Source organism: Capra hircus, chromosome 7, assembly GCF_001704415.2.
Source record: "Capra hircus breed San Clemente chromosome 7, ASM170441v1, whole genome shotgun sequence".
In the NCBI taxonomy this organism is placed as follows: Eukaryota; Metazoa; Chordata; class Mammalia; order Artiodactyla; family Bovidae; genus Capra; species Capra hircus.
This window is the reverse complement of record NC_030814.1, coordinates 5941419-5953353: the sequence shown is the minus strand read 5'-3', so window position 1 is coordinate 5953353 and position 11935 is coordinate 5941419.

The window sequence follows — 11935 nt, the reverse complement described above, 5'->3', positions numbered from 1 at the left end:
ACCAATACAGTATACTAACACATATATATGGAATTTAGGAAGATGGCAATGACGACCCTGTATGCAAGACAGGAAAAAAGACACAGATGTGTATAACGGACTTTTGGACTCAGAGGGAGAGGGAGAGGGTGGGATGATTTGGGAGAATGGGAATTCCAACATGTATACTGTCATGTAAGAATTGAATCACCAGTCCATGTCTGACGTAGGGTGCAGCTTCCTTGGGGCTGGTGCATGGGGATGACCCAGAGAGATGTTGTGGGGAGGGAGGTGGGAGGGGGGTTCATGTTTGGGAACGCTTGTAAGAATTAAAGATTTTAAAATTTAAAAAATAAAGAAAAATAAAAAATTAAAAAAAAAATGCTCAGCATCACTAATCAACAGGGAAATACAATTCAAAACCAAAATGGGCTATCACGTCATACTTATCAAAATAGCTATCATCAAAATGTGTAAAGATAACAAATGCAGGCGAGGATGTGGAGAAAGGGAACTTGCACACACTGTTTGTTAGTGTCGGTGTAAATTGGTGCAGCCACTATAGAAAACAGTAGGAGTGTCCCTCAAAAATCTAAAAATAGAACTGTGACATGATCCAGCAATTCCACTCCTGGATATATATCCAAACAACCTCAAAAACACCAACTTGAAAAAAAATGCACGTGCCCCAGTGTTCACAGCAGCATTATTTATAACAGCCGCGACGCCGAAGCAACTCAGGTGTCCATCAACAGACGAATGGATAAAGATGTGGCGTATATCTGCAATGGATATGTTCGGCTATAAAAGGGAAATTCTGTCATTTTCAAAGATGTGGATGGACCTACAGAATCTGCTTAGTGAAATAAGTCAGACAGAGGAATAAAGATACTACATGTTATCACTTATAAGTGGAATCTAAAAAATAACAGAGATGAATAGACATAACAAAACAGACTCAGAGAGATAGAGAACAAACTTTTGGATACCCCGCTGAGAGGGCATGGTAGAATGAGGGTAAGGTTATGGGATTAAGAAAAGCAAACAACTATGGATAAAATAGATAGGCAACGAGATGTATTTGGCAACAACACAGGGATATATATATATATATATATATAGCTATTACTTTATAATATCTTTAAATGGAATGTAATCTATAAATACTGCATCATCATGCTATATACCTGAAACTAATGTAACATTGTAAATAAACTATGTTTCTTTTTTTAAAATTTATGTTATTGAAAAGTATTGTCTGGGAATATTCATATTAGCTTCATTTGTAAAACTGTTAAAATTTGAAACAACCCAATGTTTGTTAACAGGGGAAAAAACCTATTGTGCCATACCCATGCAATGGAATACTATTTAAGAATAAAGATACAATCAGTACATACAACATGAATAATTCTTAAAATAATTATGTTTAGAAGCTATTGCTCCACCATGAAATATATAAAACAGACACAGATACAGAGAACAAACTAGGGGATACTCTGTTGTAGATGTGTATATATCTTTTGAATATCTTTTGGAAATTGGTACACTTTCATTTTTATAAAATTCCAGAAAATATAAACTAATCTATCACATGGTCACACAGCAGTGTGTTCTTGGGAAAAGGAGATGAAGGCAGAGTAGAAGGTAGCATGGAATACAAACCAAGAAAAAGAAACTGCGGACCGTAATGAGCATGTTCACTCTTCTGCTCATGGTTCATTCACAGCTGGCTATACAGATCACTGTGAGAAACTGCTCACTTTAAAGACGCACAGTCCCCTTATTTCAATTACACCCCGATACAGACATAGAATTAGGGCTAAGGAGATGCCCCTCTCCAAAGGATGAGCAAGAGTAAAGAAAATATCTCGCAGTTTTGCATTTTAACTCTAGATCTTAACCTGGTAACCACTGAACGGTATCACTACACTTCCCTACCGTCATGGGAGAAACAAGAATGAGCACTTTTTGCCACCCTTTAAGCCTTGGGTTCCTAGCACATCACTCTTGAAAGATAGAAACCTCAGACCTAAAGTGAACACTTGCTTCTTACAGCCTTTTTCATTTATCACTGTCCACTCACGCTGGGCAGTGCCGGGGACGGGTATAGCATCATGTTGGCGGCTACAAGGGCTTTCTTCCCAAAATACATCCTCATGGTTCTGTGATTGGAACAAAAATGAAAAGGCAATTGCTGAGACACTTACTTTTCTCTCTCAGGATATCCACACATGGAAAACCAGGTTCTGTCCATCTTGGAGATTGTCTAGACTTACTTGCACGGCCGTTCACTTGAAAGGTTAAATACACACACACACACACACACACACACACACACATACATACATATATAGACGTTCCATGTTTATCATTGTTTCTACTGTGTCCAAGATCACATGAAGTCTATCAGGCAGCTTGCGAGCTTATTAGATTGATTTGAGTAAGAAGTCCTTGGAATTATCTGTCCTTTGTGCCTCTAACGAGGAGATTTCAGCAGACGGGCTCTAATTTATAACAAGGACCTACACCCTGGATGATGAAACATAGCCGGATAAGAGCTTACATAAACAAGGGCTCTAGTAAAATGCCAAACCAAATAAGTTTGGCATGTTTTAAAACTACAAGGGGCCTCTTCAAATATCGTCAGGACTAAGTCATTTGGCATTTCAGTTTCATACATCAATGCTGCTGCTGTCACTGTGAAAAACTGGACTTTTTGTTTACTTAAAATTTGAAATGCCATAATTTGGTACTTGAAAAATGAGGCGGGAAAAATGAATGTCCTCCTGCTTGTGAAAAATGGGGATTTTATGAGGGCAAAGTAGGGAGGAGGAGAACTGGTAACACAGTGTTTACACGGGAAGAAATATAACAATGGGCAGGGCCCGGGGGACTCGGGGAGCCAAATCACTTTGAGAGCTGACGTCACAGGAGCCGCGAAAACAGCCTGAACCCGGGACTGAACCAGCTCTGGGTTCTTACACACACGGAGTGAATAAGTGCATCGTGAAGTAAGACTCATGTTTCACAGCAGCATGAGACTCCCCAGTTAGAATGCATCTGTTAATAATAAAAATCTCCCTTCTGGAATGAGTTTAATAGGTCTTGTTCATGCCTTAAACAGGTGATCACAGCAATAAATCAGCATTATGATTTTAGTAGGTAGTAACATTTGAAATATAATATATTTTTTCTGGCATATAATATCATCAAAATTAAGCTAAAATATTCACCTAAAGCGGTAGATTGATAAAATAATAATTATAAGCATACAGTCCTAAAAAGTTTATACTTTATGCATTCTGAAAGTAGTAAATTTAATATACATAGTATCTTTCTTGTCATATGAACAAATATTGAATTATTTTATGCCACTTCAGAAGCCAACTGTTTCAAATAAAATTTGTCAAAATAAAGTTTACACACTTGCTATGTTTTACAGCATGTATTCATATAGTCCCTCAGTGAATTCATTAGTTATAAACATATGAGGATATTTGGTAGATTTTAAAGAAAAATGTTTACAGTTTGGGCTTTAGATGGGTCATTTTAATATTAGATTTGTATGTCAATTCAGTTAAATTTTTCCCATTGCCCCCCATCTATTATACACACACATACAAAGACACGCATACTTACGCATGAATATCAAAATCATCAAGACAATTCACCTGATAAAAATGCATATGAATACAGGTAGTATACCCATAAATATGTCTGTATAAAACACAAATAATATAGGTAAAATAATTTCAAGAGCTGTTGGCAAGTTATATACCTGACTTGTCTTATACAAAGTACCCATACTTTACATAATGTATTTCAAACACTCAGTTGTTAATAAGTATTCATCAAGTTAATAATAATAAATTAGCGGGTGAACTGGGCATTATTAAAGATAATGTTGGCAGACGGTTTGGTGTTCTAGGCTCATAACCCTCAGTGATTCTTCTAGGTAAGTAGATATAAAGCATCCTCTTTTCAGAGAGGAATATACAATTTTTACTCTAGTCACAGATAATATACACCAAATTTCATGCATCCTTGTTGATTCTAGGTTTATGTAAAGTAACCTTTATTGAATTGAGGGATTATATTTACGTTCTGATGTTACTGCTTTTTTAAAAAAACATTATCTATGGGATTTTATACTGATAATGGCATTTTCCACTAATCAGCTTGGGAATTACAGTAACAGTTTATCTGCTGAGTAATTGTTGCTCTCTCTGATGTATACTTCTTATTCATGGTATATTTTCTGTTTACTATATGTTTATGATGTTATTTTTCATATTTTGATTTATGATTGTTTTATTTTTGAAAGAGAATATCTGATGAAGCAAAACACATGTAGTTTTATAAAACTGTCCCAAAGCCAATATTTAAAATAGTTAAAATATACCGCTAAATTGTTTTCTCATTTGCTAAAATGAAATCACATAAACTTTTTTAAAAAGGTAAGTCATATCATAGCTTTAATGTTTTGTGCCTGTCAAATATACATGCTATTATGCTTGAAATATTAACATATTCCATTTGCTTAAATAAATTAGGTAATTGGCATACTGCTCTAATTACTATAATTTTATTATATGTCTTACTGTATGGTGACATAAATCTTCCAACTTTTTTCTTAAAAATTCTCTTGACTGTTTTGGAGTATTTGCATGGCTATATAAAGTTACTAATCTAACAAACAGTTACTGCAAAAAGGAAAAAAATAAAAAGGCATTACAGATCTTCCTGAATTTACAATGGGTTAGGTCTCCAAACTCATGGTAAATTGAAAATGTTATAAATCAAACTGAACTTAATACACTTAAACTGCTGATATCATAGCTTAGTTTATCCTAGCTTAAATGTGCTTAGAACACTTTTGTTAAACTGCTGCTGCTGCTAAGACGCTTCAGTCGTGTCCAACTCTGTGCGACCCCATAGACTGCAGCCCACCAAGCTCCCCTGTCCCTGGGATTCTCTAGGCAAGAACACTGGAGTGGGTTGCCATTTCCTTCTCCCATGCACGAAAGTGACAAGTGAAAGGGAAGTCGCTCAGTCGTGTCCGACTCTTAGCGACCCCTTGGACTACACTTGGGGAAAGCATCTGACACAAAGCCAACTTTATAATAGTGTTCAATATCTCCCGTAATTTATTGAATTCTGTGCTGAAACTGAAAGACAGAATGGTTTTATGGGAAGAGGTTGGTTTGAAGTGTTTGGGGTGTTCACGCTCATGATGGTGTGAGTGTCTCAGAGCTGTGACTGCTGGCACTGTCCAGCATCACAAGAGTATTACACTTAAAAATGCTAGCCAGGGAAAAGACCAAAATTTGAAGTTCAGTTCCTACTAAATGTGTATCACATTCTTATCATGGTAAAGCAAATAAAAAACATTATATATATATATATATATATATATATATATATATACACACCATCTTAAGTCAGAAACCATCTGTATGTTGAAATTACATATTTCCAATATGTATTAATGTAAAGAGAACTGTCCTCTTTATAATGTGAATTCTGACGTTTCATGAATGCACCTCATTTCATGAATATTCTTCCACTTATTTGTGTCTTCTTCCATTTCCCTGAGTGATACTTTTATAGTTTTCTTGTGAAGGTCTTATAAATTTTGTGTTAGACTTACTCCAAGATACTTGATATTTGCTAATTCAATTTTAAATGATATTATCTACAAAACAAACACTAAACAAAGAAGAACTGGAGTCGATATACTAAGGTCAGACAAAGCAGACTTTAAGACTAAAAACACTATTAAAATGAGAGATGTGTGATAGTATCACAAGGGTAAGATCAGTGTATCAAACAATAACCCTAAGACTGTCAAAAATTAGCATATGGAAAAACAAATAAATGAGAAAGAGAGGAGAGAGACAAAGAGAAACTCTATTTAACCTCAGCAGCTATCTAAAGAGCTAAAACTGGTTTGAAACTTTCTTTTCCTTTTTACTTTCTCCCCCCCCGCCCCGCCTTTCCAACCTCTCCCCTCCCACTTCTTTCTTTCTCTGAACTTTTCAACTACTATAGATTTTTGGCTTTTGAATTTCTCTTATTTTCTTGTCTAGTCAACAATTCAGTTTAAATTTGTGTTTTTAATATTTTCATTCAACATTTCAGATAGTTGTAAAGAGTTTTCTCAGGGTATTTAATTGCCTGTAGTAACCAAAGTCAAAAGTACATCTTTCTTTTTCACTTCTGTAAGATACGAATCTAAGTTGGAGGAGTTAAAGTCATATGTTTACATGATAACTATAAGGGAAGCTAGGGAAGTCAGTTTCTGGATTTTCCTCATGAATTTTTTGCTTACAAGGTGAAAATTTTCTGCACAATAGAAACGGTAAACTAATACTGATCCCTCTAAGCGAGATGTTTAAGATGGATGGTACATTGGGATGTTATCAGAAAAATACAGTTTAATATTAACATAAAATTGTCATTAGTTCAGATTCTAATGTATTCATATTATGGATAAACTGGATTATGCCATCATTAAAAAAACATTAGCTTACTTTTAAGAAGTTTGTCTCTCGGCCCAAATCCATCTTTCAGGCTAAACTGTTGGCAATTTCAGGTTTTCCTGGCACGCCTCACAAGTGAAAGCTGCCCTCAGCTCATCAGATGTGTGTAGCCGGTGTCCACAATTTTCAAGAGGCAGCTACAGTTGAGAGCTCAGCAATCCTAGGCTAGCCATGCTCAGGAGCAAGTATCAATTCCTCCCCCAGGCACCGCCTACTGGAGATCTCCTGTTTTGTTTTTTTTGTTGTTTTTTTTTCTGTCTGTAACACTGCAAGACCTCTGTATTAGGAGGTGTTGACTGAGGTCTCTTTCCCTCATATGTAATCTACACTGCAGGTCATCTGGTCATTGCCATGTACCCTTCTGCGGGAGGGACTTCCTTGGTGATCAGACCGTAAAGAATCTTCCTGAAATATGCGAGACCTGGGTTCAATCCCTGGGTGGGAAGTTCCCCTGGAGAAGGGCATGGCAACCCACTGCAGTGCTCTTGCCTGGAGACTCCCCATGGACAGAGATATCCTGGAGGGCTACAGTCCAAGGGATCGCAAAGAGTCAGATATAACTGAGCGACTAAGCATGCCACACACACACACACACACACACACACACACACACACTTCTGTGGGAGAAAATGGAATGCTGGGAAGCTTTCAGATTTCTCCTTTGCCTGCTGTGTCACAGCGAGTAAATAAAGGGTTAGTTGTCACTTTCAGTTGGACTCATTATGCTAAACTGACCACCTGTACAACAGACAGCTTGAAAGGTTTGTTAACATATACTTTTATTAAATATATGCATTTTATTAAGTATATTAAAAGTATATACATATACTTTTATTGTATATTTCTTATAGATTTATTAATGATAATATGCCTCAAGAGTGGCTAATTTAGGTTTACATGCAATCAACATTGTAAGACAAACTCTTGCACAGAATATGCTACCCAAATGATGTTAAATATTTTATTTAAAAACAAAAACACTAAAGAATGTTGTACTCAAATCCCACTGGTCTTCAAAGTCAAATTCCCTGGGGTTTTTCAGTCCCTTTGCCAGTTGCATAGGTTGGGAAATACGTTGTGGGCCCTAGAAATATTGCAACAGTGTGAAAAAATCTTTGGTATAATTGTTCCCCAGTCTGTGGGTCATCTGCTCTGTGGCTCTATGGTGGGGCTAATGGTGAGCTCTCAAACTCCTTATTGCCAAGTTAGTACAGTCACTAGCCCATCTTGGCATGACATATTCCCTGGGTATCTCTAATTTTCTTCAAGAGATCTCTAGTCTCTCCCATCCTATCGTTTTCCTCTATTCCTTTGCATTGATCACAGCATGCAAAGATGGGCTCGATAAAGCACAGAAATGGTAGGGACCTAACAGAAGCAGAAGATATTAAGAAGAGATTGCAAGAATACACAGAAGAACTGTATAAAACAGATCTCAATGACCCAGACAACCATGATGGTGTGATTTCTCACTAGCTCTGGAGTGCAGAGACAAGTGGGGCTTAGCAAGCATCACCATGAACAAAGCTAGTGGAGGTGATGGAATTCCAGTTAAGCTATTTCAAATCCTAAAAGATGTTGCTGTGAAAGTGCTGCACTCAATATGCCAACAAATTTGGAAAACTCAGCAGTGGCCACAGGACTGGAAATGGTCAGTTTTCATTCCAATCCCAAAGAAAGGCAACGCCAAAGAATCCTCAAACTACAGCACAGTTGTGATCATCTCACATACTAGAAAAGTAATACACAAAATTCTGCAAGCCAGGCTTCAACAGTATGTGAACCATGAGATTCCAGATGTTCAAGCTGTATTTAGAAAAGGCAGAGGAACCAGACATCAAATTACCAACATTCATTGAATCATCAAGAAAGCAAGAGAATTCCAGAAAAACATCTACTCTGCTTTATTGACTACAGCAAACAAAGTATTTGAGTATGTGGATCACAACAAACTGTGGAAACTGTGGAAAACTCTTAAGGAGATGGGAATATCAGACTAGCTATCTTCCTCTTGAGAAACTTGTTTTCAGGTCTTGAAGAAATGTTAGAACAAGACATGGAACAAAGGAATGGTTCCAAATTGGCAAAGGAATACATAAAGTCTGTATGTCACCCTGCTTATTTAACTTATATTCAGAATACATGATGCAAAATGTCATGCTGGATGAAGCACAAGCTGGAATCAAGATTGCTGGGAGAAATATCAATAACCTCAGATATGCAGATGACACCACCCTTATGGCAGAAAGTGAAGAGGAACTAAAGATCCTCTTGATGAAAGCTATGGTTTTTCCAGTATTCATGTATGGGTGTGAGAGTTGGACTATAAAGAAAGCTGAGCACTGAAGAATTGATGCTTTTGAAATGTGGTATTGGAGAAGACTCTTGAAAGTCCCTTGAACTGCAAGGAGATCCAACCAGTCCCTCCTAAAGGAGATCAGTCCTGAGTGTTCATTGGAAGGACTGATGTTGAAGCTGAAACTCCAATACTTTTGCCACCTGATGTGAAGAGCTGACTCATTGAAAAGACACTGAACTGAACTGAACTGATGAAGGTGAAAGAAGTGTGAAAAGTGACTTAAAATTTACCGGTTAAGATACATAGATGATGGCATCAGATCCCATCATTTCATGGCAAATAGATGGGAAAATGATGGTAGCAGTGACACTCATGTTTCTGGGCTCCAAAATCACTGCAGATGGTGACTGCAGCCATGAAATTAAGACACTTATTCCTTGTAAGGAAAGTTATGACCAATCTAGACAGCATACACAGACACATGACTTTGACAACAAAGGTTCATATAGTCAAAGTCATGATTTTTCCAGTAGTCATGTATGGAGGTGAAAGGTGGACCATAAAAAGGCTTAGCAACAAAAAATTGATGCTTTTGAACTGTGGTGTTGGAGAAGACTCTTGAGAATCCCTTGAACTGCAAGGAGATCCAACCAGTCCATCCTAAAGGAGATCAGTCCTGAGTGTTCATTGGAGGGACTGATGCTGAAGCTGAGCTCCAATACTTTGGCCACCTGATGTGAAGAACTGACTCACTGGAAAATACCCTGATGCTGGGAAAGATTGAAGGCAGGAGGAGAAGGGGAAAACAGAGGATGAGATGGTTGGATGGCATCACCAACTCAATGGACATGGGTTTGAGAGGACTCTGGGAGTTGGTGAAGGACAGGGAGGCTTGGCGTGCTGCAGTCCATGGATTCGCAAAGAGATATTCATGACTGAGAGACTAATAACAACAATGAATTTGGATACATAATATATTATTTTCTGCCCTTATTACCATCTAGAATGATGCAGAAAGAATGAGTTTCATCATAGGCATGAATAAAATGAATATAATCAAAATATAAGATACAAACCAGATTTTTAAACATTGATAATATATTACTGCATTACTCTTGAAACTCTTAAAAAAGGTCATTGAGCAATCATGGAGGAAAAAAGAATGAACAATTATTAATTTTCCCCCAGCTGTTGAGGAAGTGGAATGGACACAATAGACATCAATTATACAGAGCTTTATTTGTTTGTATTATTTACTAATCTAGTACTGTATCCTTCAGAACTCAGTAAAGTCTTTAATTAACCAAACATACTTATTAGCAATATAGGAATTGTAAAACACTTTATGATAACTCTATTGAAAACATAAATGTAAGCATATATTTAAGAAGGGTATAATGCTTTGAAGACAAACTCAAAATGCCAGATTTCTAGGAAGAATTTAATATCATTGACTATAATACTGATTTGATAAGATTCATTTCCCAACTAATGAAAATGTGATCGGAGTTAGAGCTGATAGTTAAGAACAAATACCCAACGGTTATATTTTTGTGTGAGCAATCATGGAGCTAGTAGGAAGTTCTCAAGCTCTTTGGTATTCAAGATGAAGAGAGTCAAATCATTTACATGAAGAACATCTTTGCTTTTCTTATACTGTTATGACACATGAAATGTGCCGAATATCACTACTGGCATACTTTGTTTTATCATGCTTTGCTTTATTGATCTTAGTAAATGTTCTACAAATTGAAGGGTATTATTGTTTGTGGTTTTTTTTTTTTCATTTTTATTGGAGTATTGTTGATTTACAATATTGTGTTACTTTCTGCTATACAGCACAGTGAATCAGCTATACATATGCATAAATCTACACGTTCTTAGATTCTTTTCCCATATATGTCAATACATCCCATATACAGCACAGAGAATTAAGCAGGGTTCCCTGTGTTATAGCCGCAGTCCTTATTAGTTATCTATTGCATATATAGTAGTGTGTATATGTCAGTTCCAACCTCCCAGTTTATCCTTCCCTCCCTTTCTCCCGCATAACCATAATATTGTTTTCTACATGTGTTATTCTATTTTTGTTTTGTAAACAAGTTCAATGAATTGAAGGTCTGTGGCAACTCAGCATCAAGCAAGTGTATTAGAATCATTTTTCCAACAGCTCACCTCGTATTTGTGTCACATTTTAGTAATTATTGCACTATTTCAAACTTTGAAATCATTATTATATCTGTCACGGTGACCCGTGATCAATGATCTCTGATGTTACTATTGGGATTGTTTCTGTTTGTTTTGCACTTTTTTTAAGTTAAGGTACGCACATTGAGTTTTAGGTATGTCCATTTAAGGTGTATGCATTAGCATCACTTAACTGACTTGAATTTAAGCAAACTCAGGGAGATAGTGGAGGACAGGGGAGCCTGGAGTACCACAGTCCAGGAGGTCACAGAGTTGGATACAACTTAGTGACTGAACAACAACAACAGGATTTTGATTTAGACATAATGCTATTACACACTTAATAGACCACAGTATAGTGTAAGCATAACTTTTATATTTACTGGAACAAAAACTTTGTGTGACCCACTTTATCGTGGTGGTCTGAGACTGAACCTGCAGTATCTTAAAGGTGTGCCTAAAACAGATTTTGAGTGAAGTGACATACATATTTAAATATGCTTTCTGTGAAACTGCAAAGTCCTTCTCTGGAATAATTATCACATGGTATTCGTTTGTTCCAGGAAGCAGCATTTCCAGAGGGCTTGTGTCACTGATTGCTCGTCAACTTATTTTGTATTGCAAATTTCATGTAGGCTGTGAGTCCAGGTATGTTTTTTCCACTTAAGCACTGTCAGTTTAGAAAAATGAGTTATAATTCAGATAACTGAACATATTTTGAATGCTTTCAATTTTAGACTTTCCACAGTCTCAGAAATATATTTGTCTATACATTTTATAAAAAGAAATAAGCCTATAGCTTTTAAGCACCATTCTCAAACTTGACAGTTTGTCAAAAATTTGTATTATTACTGCCAGTGCAGTAGGCATATGCTATAAAAAAAAATAATAACTTCCTCAATTTTCAAATAGTGTCCAAACTAAA